The sequence below is a fragment of the Schistocerca piceifrons genome, chromosome 4, assembly GCF_021461385.2.
Source record: "Schistocerca piceifrons isolate TAMUIC-IGC-003096 chromosome 4, iqSchPice1.1, whole genome shotgun sequence".
NCBI lineage: Eukaryota > Metazoa > Arthropoda > Insecta > Orthoptera > Acrididae > Schistocerca > Schistocerca piceifrons.
This window is the reverse complement of record NC_060141.1, coordinates 139,613,518-139,623,799: the sequence shown is the minus strand read 5'-3', so window position 1 is coordinate 139,623,799 and position 10,282 is coordinate 139,613,518. Positions and strand designations below refer to the sequence as shown.

The window sequence follows — 10,282 nt, the reverse complement described above, 5'->3', positions numbered from 1 at the left end:
GTCAAAGTACCATTACAATGCCTCCACTACTGACACGCTCCGCAAGCGAGCGTGGCAGTATAGAAAATTTACATAGATACATATATATATATGAGAAAATAAGAAATTTACATATTACAAAAAATATTTCTGAGCACAATGCTCTTTGCATATCAGTCTTTGTATACAGTCTTTTTGGTGTGTATCTTCTTTAGGAGTCGTAACATTAATGTCTTTGAATTGCAGCGTATTATCGTTGCTTAGCACAGCGTTTGAATTCAGTTCACATGATTCGTGTTTACAATGGAATTAATTCGAACAATAAATGTTTCTATTATATTGCTCCAATGTCTTTAAACGTAGTATCAGATTCTGAGTGTGTGTGTACTGCCTGGATCTCTTGCGTGTGACTTGAAGAAAATCCAAAGTTTGTTCAATGTGTCAACACGGAATTGTGATCTCCAGCAGTCGAATTTTGGTGGCGTCTACCGGGGTATAAATGGTCAATGAGGGCACAGGAAACACCTCACTGCCTACGACAGGTGATGAGCTTGTCTTTTACACCAACCTGAAGACCTGCCGGCTTCCACAACACCATACACTTCAAAGCATATTGACACTACGTAAATATTGCTTGACCAGTGTTCCATCACGTTGGTTTCTTCTTTGCATTTTCAGTTCCATTTATATGAATCATGTGCTACATGCACAAGTCCTTTGCAGGTCATTAACATCTCCTTAAAATACATTTCTTGATATAGTAAGTACATAAATATACTAATATTTACAATTAATCATTTCATGAGATAGTTACATTGTTGTCATATAGTACGTATCACAGTCTAACATAACAGTCGCGACACTCACTGCTGTAAAAGTTGTTGCCGTTTGACAGATGGAGCGACACTAGCGCTCAGAGCGGCAGGTAAGGTGAACGTCAGACGCGTCGTAAGCATAATGTTTGTTTGCATCCATTTCCTACGTAATTTCTGAATTATTAGAGTTAGTTTCTTGCCTCCAAGAGTTTGTGTAGCATCATAAGGCATATATGTTTCTAAAAATGATTCTAAAATAAGCGCAAGTATAGACAAAAACCATGAATAGAGTGGCAAGCTACAACACATTCGTGAAGAAACACTTATGACATTGGACAGAATTGCAGCTTACCACGTTGATATCAAAAGAATATAAACACACAGAGTCACATGTAAGAAGCACAGACATGTACCTCTACATGCGAAAGCGATGGACAGCTCGTTTATCGTTCTGTAGGCCTACTGTGTTTGTCATTGTCACTTGTTTCCACGACCTTCATCTTTATATTATTCTAAGTGGGACAAGCAACTGACAAATAGTGGGAGAAATATGCTGAAAACATAATGAGCTGATTACATTTCACGAAAAACCAAATATTTGAATAATTTTCAAACAATCTGTCTGTAGGCACTTTCTTTGTCCCATAATAGTTTCGCTCGAAGTCTAGCGATCTGCACATTCTGACACTTCACACGCTTTTGTAAGACACGAACAGCTGCACTTAATCTAACCACTTCATCGTCAAAGCAGGTCTTGTGTTGATGATTCTCACGAATCTGGCACTAATAAATGGAGAGTTGAACTAGCTGCTTCTGTGTCATAGGACTGTTTTACAGATTTAGATTGACTGTCGAATCTTTGTGGCAGTTTCTTCTTCATCGTCAGTTGAGGTGGCTTATTTGGAATGACAAACAGTGTAGATACTGCATTCCACACGAGTTTGTTATTGTCTGCGTTCATGAACTGGTTTTGTTTGAAACGTAGCGAACAAAACCTAATATTATTATACAGGTAAACCGGGTCTTTCTTCATAAGGTCTTCTCGTCTGCTATTAACTAGTCATTTTTTCCTCCTAAAACGAAACATTCATGATTTATACACATACATTTGCAAATGAATCCTGACGATACAGTTTAGTAACATGATGGTATATACCTCTCAGGATCCTTAGGAAACCTAAAAAAGACAGCTGTGGTGTCTTCTTCCTCTTGCTGCTGCAATTTATTGCGCTACAAACGCTCCCGATCGTAAAAACCATTGTATAAATCAAAATAAACAATCACTATTCGCTTTCACGATCGCGCCGAACTCACAGTTTAACCTACCAGCCGCTTGGAGCGCTGCTGGCGCTGAAGGCAACAAAATCGAGGCGAAGTGTCGCGACTGTTATGTTAGACTGTGGTACATATACAGAATTAAATGAAAAATATAATCAATTTTTTTATGTTACATTCAATATCATTGTGCTGACATGTGAATTACATTACATTCAGATTGAAATATACGTTTTATTAGCTCATTCTTTTTTTTTCATTACATTCAGATTGAAATATACGTTTTATTAGCTCATTCTTTTTTTTTTTTTTTTTTTTTTTTTTTACACTTGCAACATTTGAAGATAATTGTGGCAACTCGCTTGAATATTCAACTTAAAATTCATCTTGCCTCCTGGAATAAAATTTACACATATTTCAAGCTTCAAGACAGCCCTCTGTAGGAGGATAGGTTCATGGGATGGTTGCTAACTACTTCATAAATACTAGTAAAGTCATCTCCTACAGTGGACTATACAAAATAAAATATGATAAATAAAATACATGTTAACTTAATATAACGTAAAAGTTTCTATACCTAATACCGTTCCTAAGTGTGGTGTCCCCACTATTGCTGTTTCTAAGAGTGGTACCTCTCTATTACCGTTTCTAAGAGCGGTGCCCCTCTAAATATCTTAGGATCCTACAAGTATGTACATCAGTGTGATAAGTATATATATATAAAGTCAATCATGTTCCTATAAAGTTTGTGTAGTTCATCTCCTTCCTTTCATGAGTATCAAGCAATTTAAATAAATGTTTTACTTAATAAATAAATAAATCTTCTTAGATAATTGCTGCTGCGTTCCATGCTGTATATCCATTCTGTATTTACCTTGTGGTACCTGTAAAATTCAATTCATAAATAAATATTTGTGTATGTGTCTCCATACTGTCAGATAATCATGGATTATATAATGTCAAATATTTCATTAACATGTATAAATTTTCCTAAGGGAGGGATGAGAGTATGAGCCGCAACAGAGGACTGACATTTTGTTTTCTCCTTATTCTCCTTTCTATTTAATGGTGCATCAGTTCAGTTCAGTAGATGAGCTTTAATTATGTCATTAGATGACTGCTAAATATGTTCTCTTAAATAATTCTCCCAATCTGAAGTGTCAAGCCTACATAACTCCAAAAATTTCGTTACAAGTTCCCATTAGATTAGTGTTAAAGTGTTATAGATTTAAATCTTCTGGTATATTTCCAACAGTGGCTGCTGTAAATAATTCTTTCCACATAAATCGATACTTTCACCTTTAGGTATAAGAATATATAAGGCACCACATAAGTTATTATCTCAGGCATACCAATCTTTCAATAAATAATATTCTTTCCACTACTTTCATTCTGTATTCCATGAGTACATGTGATATAGCGTTCAAATCTAGTTTCTCTCCTCCCAACATATTCTCAATTACTCATAACATTCTCACCTATCCATTATTCATTCTTCACAAAATAACATATATTTATTCCTCAGCATTATATATATTTTCCTCTTATTCATCACCATTTACTTTTTACTTCAACAACAATAATAATAATACCCTTTTCCCATCTTGTATTCCATTTACCTCTCTCCGTATTACTATTTATCCTCTTATTAAACTAAAATTATATTCACTCATCTCATTCAGTCACTCACATCACTCATATCAACATTACTATTATCACATGCCTCCTAAAGAAAATAATTCTGTTCAGTTCTCTGCCTCCTCTAATGTGTATATGCCTCCTCTAATGTGTATACGCCTCAATAGCAACTCCTCTTATAACCAAATATCTTATTAGCTATTGGATGGTTCACATTGCTTTCTAGACTTACATGCATTCATTAGATTGTAAGTATCTGTATAATTTAAATGTAGGCTAATCATAACTGTATATCATATTAATTATCTTCTTCTCATTAGCTAACATTTTACTGTATGTATTTTTTCAAATGTCTGTGTGGATGTAGACCTCTGGGTTTATGTGTTAATGGATATTCTAATGAATAACAGCCAGGGTGTGGAATATTTGCAATTTGGTATGGACCAGAGTATAAGATCTGCCATTTCCTGTTTAAATGTTTCAGTTTTGTGAGTTTAGGATGTGTTCTTAGTAAAACTAACTCATCAACTTGAAATGTTTGTCCTTTCCTGACACCTCTGTCATATTTCTGCTTTCTTTCCTTAGCTTTGTCACATAATGTTGTGTAAGCTTGTCTTACCTTTTCTTCTAAACTAACATGATTTGTTGTTGCTGTAAATTTAGGTAGAGGGTCTGTCCATTCATTTCTTTCTGTTTTATCCATAATTAATTCAGTTGGTGTGTATCCAGTAGAAATGTGAGTTAAATTGTTCACTATTTGTTCAAATGGTGCTAGGTATTCTACCCATTTTGTGTGCTTCTCTGGTGTGTGTGTTCTCATAAACTGTCCAAATTCTCGAAATGTTCTTTCTACTGGGTTTCCTGCTGCATGAAATCTTGAAATTAAAATATGTTTAACATTCTGTTCTTCAATACATGTCTTCCATTTTAAACTCGTAAAATATGCTGCATTATCCGTGATCATAACTTCAGGTTTTCCTATTCTTACAAAAAATCTGTTAATAGACATCTGGTAATAGCAGTGGTAGAAACTGAACGTAAAGCATATAATTTTAAATACTTTGTGAAAACATCGAACACAGCTAGGATGTATTTCATTCCTCCACGTGCTTGTGGATAGGGTCCTGCAATATCTAAAGAAATTAACTGTAATGGCCTCTTAGGTATGATTGTGCGATTAGAATATTTGGCTTTCTGACATATGATGCATTTCCTAATATTACTCAATACTCTTCGCCTTAAATTTGGAAAGCAGCAGTATTGTATAATTTTATCTGTGCATTTGGTTACACCATAGTGTCCCCAAGTTCTGTGTGTAAATAAAATAAAATCATCAACATGAGCTTCAGGTAAGCAAACACACCAGTGCTGCGATTCAGGGTTTCGTCGGTGAAATAATTCTTCTTTGTGTAACGTGTAATATTTTTCAAGATGTGGGTCTGTTCCTGCACGTAATTTATTCTTTATCTGGATCCACCTGGGATCATTGTCCTGCAATATGGCTAACTTCCTGCACATGTTTTTGTAGTAAGGTGCAAATGTACCGTCATACATGAGTAAAATTTTGAAATCTGATGTTTGTTCTGTCACATCTGAAAATTCTTGTAGGCCTTGTGGGAAACGAGATAGAGCATCGGCTATAATGTTGGATTCTCCCTTTATATATATATAATATCAAAATCATATTCTTGTAGTGATGCACACCAGCGTGCAAGACGTGGATGTAATAACTTGCATGATAGCAGGAAAGAAAGAGCTTGATGATCAGTATAAAGCTTAGTACATTTTCCCCATAGAAAGTAACGAAACTTGCGAAATGCCCATACTATGGCAAGTGTTTCGCGCTCGGTCACTGAATATGACTTTTCGCATTCAGTGAGCGTGCGACTAGCAAAACTTATAGGTTTGATGACTGTTTGTTCATCTTCTACATGAATTTGGAATAAAAATGCTCCGAGCCCATAGGAACTTGCATCTGTTACTAGGCAAAAGTCTGACGTCTTGTCAGGATGACATAACAACGGTGCATTAACTAAAGCATTCTTAATCGCTTCAAAATCTGTCTGACAGAACTCTGTCCATTTCCAAATATTATTTCTTTTGAGTAAAGATAGAAGATGTGGACTGTTAAGAAGGTGGTAGGGTACAAATTTCCTGAAGAATGAAGATAGACCAAGAAAGGCTTTGATATGTTTACGATTCTGTGGGGATGGAAAATTCTTTATTGCATCAATTTTTCTTGAGTCTGGATAAATGCCTTCAGTTGATATGATGTGACCAAAGAATTTGATTTCTCTCCTCCCTAATTTCGTCTTAGATAAATTGATAGTGACACCTGCATCAGAAAACTTTGTCAGAAGTTGCTTCAAAAGATTTACATGTTCTTCCCAAGTAGTGGTGGCAATGACAATGTCGTCAACATAAACTGTGATTTGCGATAACAATTGTGGTCCAAGAACAGCATCTAAGGCTTCAATAAATACTCCAGCACTCACTCATAGACCAAAGGGTAGAACACAAAATTGATAACTACGTCCCTCACATAGAAGTGCAGTGTATTAACGACTGTTTTTATGGAGGTTCACCTGCCAAAATGAGGAGCAGAGGTCGATATTGGTTAAATACTGTACATTATGAAATTTTAAAAGTTGTTCTTCCAAATTAATAGGTCATGTGTTGATTGGGATTATAACTTTGTTAATTTCTCGTGCGTCCAGCACTAACCTTACACTACCATCCTCTTTATTAACTGCTAGTATCGGACTGCAATATGGTGAATGTGACCTTTCAATGATACCCCAAGCTTGCATTTTTTCAATCTCTTTCAAAACTGCGGGTTTCTTTGACCAAGGAATATTATAATATGTTCTACAGTATGTTTTGTGTGGCTTAACATCCATCTCATAAGTATAGCCTCTAATAATTCCAGGTTTCTCCACAAATACCTCAGCAAATTGCTGCAAAACTTCAAGTAATTCAAGTTGTTGTTCCTTCGTCAGATATTCAGATTCTGTGCATTTCTCATATAAATCATTAGGCTTAATTCCCTGAGATACAGCTTCATTAAAAGTTAAATCACATATGTTTTGTTGCTGGTGGATACACAAAATGTATCTGTTCAAATTTACCTTGTTTACTGTTTAAGTTTTTACCCTGTGTTAACTCTATTGTCAGTTGTTGTTGGTTTACGGTTAAATGACATTTCCCTTTTCCTAAATCTACGATTGCTTGATATTCATTCAAAAAGTCAATTCCTAATATGCAATGCATAACTAATTTGTCTACTACCAGAAAACTGTAATTGAGTGGTATATTTGAAAATGTGAAGTTAATTAGCACTTGAAATTTCACATTCTTTGATTTGTTATCAGTGACACTTATAATATGACAATTCTGTACTGGCAATGTTTGTATGTTCATTATTTGTTTGAGTTCATTATATAAGGACATTGAAATGACACTTGCTGCTGCTCCTGTATCTAACATTACTTCCACTTCATAACTACCAACCATAACTCGTGTTATAGCCTGAATAATCTTCCTTGTTTTACTGGTACTATTAAAATCTACATCCTGATATAATTCTTTTTCTATTTTCTTACTGTCATCATATCGGAGAAAACAAATCGTCGGTTCCGTTGCGCTCTGCTCCCTATTGACCGTAACTCGAGCGCTTAGCTCGGTCATCGTTCGTTTTCCGGCAAATTCGGTTGTTGCTGCGGATTGGGTTCATTGCCCAACTCAATAATATTTACATTTCTGTCGCGCGTCACCCAAGTATCAGCTGTTTGGTTGTTGACATTACCTCGCGTCGCATTGGGAGTTCCGTTAGGTACGAATTGAGGGTTGCTGTATTGCATGTGTCGTGGCGGTGGTCCATTGTGATTTCCCCATACATTATTTCGCCCACGACTGTAACTGCTATTGTCATTGCTGTTATTCCTGCAATACATGTTTGGATGTTGTTGGATGTTGTTTCTCTGAAAATATCCTGGATGGTACCTGTCTCTTCTTTGATCTGTATAATTTCGGTTCCTTCTTCTGTTGTTAGTTTGAATATAACTGTTATTGTTCTGATTGTAATTATTGTTTGGATAACCATTATAGTAATAATTACTGTTTCCTTGCCAATGCTGTGAGTTGTTTCTCCTAATACTGAATGGATTTGTCCCAGTGTAGTGCGAATTGTTTCTTTGAGTGTTTTGTTGTGGTGTCGGAGGCGGATTCCAATAGCCTCTGTCATTTCTGTTGTGCGTACGCGAATTGCTTGGATGGATCGGATACAATTGATTGAAATTCCTGATCTCATCTCTGTAAACAACATCTATCTCATCAACATAACTAAAAAAATTCTTTATGTTGTCCTCGGACACTCCTATTAATTTATCACGGTAAGGAAATGGTAAGTGGCTTTTAAGTGTTCTAATTACATCTGGTAAATCTGCTGGTTTTGTCCAATATAATGTTTTGTCTAGGTAGCGTTCAAAGTATTGTCGTAAAGTCTCTTTCTTCGGGTTGTAAATTTCTGGATTGTATACTTCTCGTTTTAAACTTTGCTGTTCTGTGATCGACCAGAATTCCTCAAGAAATGCTTGTTCAAACTGTTCAAATGTTAAACATCGTCTTTTAATTGCTGCTCCCCACTTAGCTGCTCTTCCACGTAACAAATTTGTAACATATCGAATTTTGTCAGCTTCTAACCAATGTCTCAGGAAAATACCATCAAAAGAGCAAATGAAAACAATCGGATGCACTTTGTCTTTCTCATCACATGAAAATGTCTGAAAGTATCCATGTCGTACTAATGTTTCATCAGCTACTCCCGATGGTATTATGGGTCCTGTATTTTGTGTCAAACTGTGCATAGTATGTGGTGATGTCTGATAGTAATTTTGATCTTGTGGTAGCATTGAAAATGGTTCATTGGGATTTGTATCACTCATTGGTAATTCTATTTTCGGCAGGGTGCTGGGTCTAGCATTATTATGATTCTCATTTATGTTTTGGTTGTCTGTTATGGGTTTTGGTATCACTGACGAACTTGGTATTACATTCTCTTTAAGTTTACGTACCTCTTTCTGAATATTATATGTTTCTCCCTTTACTTGTTCCTTTGTCTTATCTAAAATGATCTGTGTCATTGTCTCAAACTTCTCATCTAAATAATCATCACATAATTTGCATTCATGTACAAGTTTTTCTGCTAGAGTTGTGTCATTCTTTAAAGATGCTACATCTGCTCTGTCTTCAAGCTTTTCTAACTTTTCCTGTAAGGATTTCTGCTCCAATGTTACATCATTTAATCTGTCTGAAAGGTCTGTAATCGTCAGGTCTAAGTGTTCTTGGTTTGTTTTTACGGAATTGTGTGAATGTCGTAATTCGTCAACTTGGGTACTGGTTTTCTGTTGTTCAAAAACTACTGTTAACAATTTCTCATTACATCGTTGTAAGTCAGTTTTTGTCTCGTCACTGAATTCCACAAATACCTTTTCTTGTCTCGTAACCTTGTCTGTTAAGTCAGTAAATTTCCTTCCAAGACTACTGGTGGTTTCTATCAAGTCGGCAATTTGTCTCAATTGTTTTTCAAAATTTTGTTTTATGTCCCGTGTCAGTTCATCGAATTTAGTGTCAAATTTCCCAATGTCACGTTTTAAATTGTCGTGTAAAGTGTCAAATCTTTTGTCTAAAGTGTCAAATTTTCTGTTTTGGTCACCAAGTAACTTCAGAATCTGGTTGAGCATGTCAGAGTCCTGTGTCTTAGTTTCGTCATTTTTTCGTGTCTGATTGATGTCTGGTTCTGAAGTTGACGTTGTCAATGTCACGTTTTGTCGCGTAGTACTCATTCTCATTCGCCTGTATATCTGTTTAAATATAGGGGTTGTTGTCTTAATCGATCCGGTAAAATTATGTCTTGAACATCCTCCCTATTAAGTTCAGTATTCATTTGACTGTCGGACATGTTTTGCAATGTGTCACTTTCACTAAGCTCGTCCGCGGAAACAATTTCTACGCGTCTAGCGTCCATCTTGCGATTTTCGTAATTAATTGCAAATAAAATTTTCCAATGGTAAAAAAATTTTTTAAATATGATATGTTGAAATCTGAAATTTCTCTTATGGAAATGGAGATTTCTATATGATTTCTAATTAGAAATTGAATTATTAAATTGGCACTGAAATTTCCCTCTCACAAATAAATGACTGTGAATATGCTCTTCACTTATCATTTGCAATAATAGTAGTAAATCAATTTTAACTACAATTTGAAAAAATTATTTCGAAATAAATGGATCGGAATAAAGGAAGTACAGATGGCTGCTTGAAACTGGAAAAAATGTGAATTTCTGTACTCACCATTTTTTTTTTTTTTGTTCTTATGTTGCAAATGTAGCGTCAAATATACAGTTTTCAATCCAAAATTTTTCTTTCGCGTCCATGCAAATTATTTTATGGAACGTTATCTTTTTTCCCTTTTTTTTACCAAATTAATTTCCGCAACATGAAAATGAAAATTAACACGAATTAATAACAGGGAAAACAATATTGTTGTAAATTTCATGCACATAACATTACAAT

The 10,282-nt window shown here is 35.2% G+C and overlaps 1 protein-coding gene across 1 annotated transcript in view; it reads left to right on the top strand.

The window, feature by feature from the left end:
* The first annotated feature begins 920 nt into the window (after window positions 1-920).
* Window positions 921-10,282, top strand: part of LOC124795319 (hydrocephalus-inducing protein-like) — a 54,085-nt gene continuing 44,723 nt past the window's right edge. The window contains exon 1 of the mRNA XM_047259290.1: window positions 921-927. The gene's annotated coding sequence lies outside the window, so the exon portion shown is untranslated. The remainder of the gene's footprint in view (window positions 928-10,282) is intronic.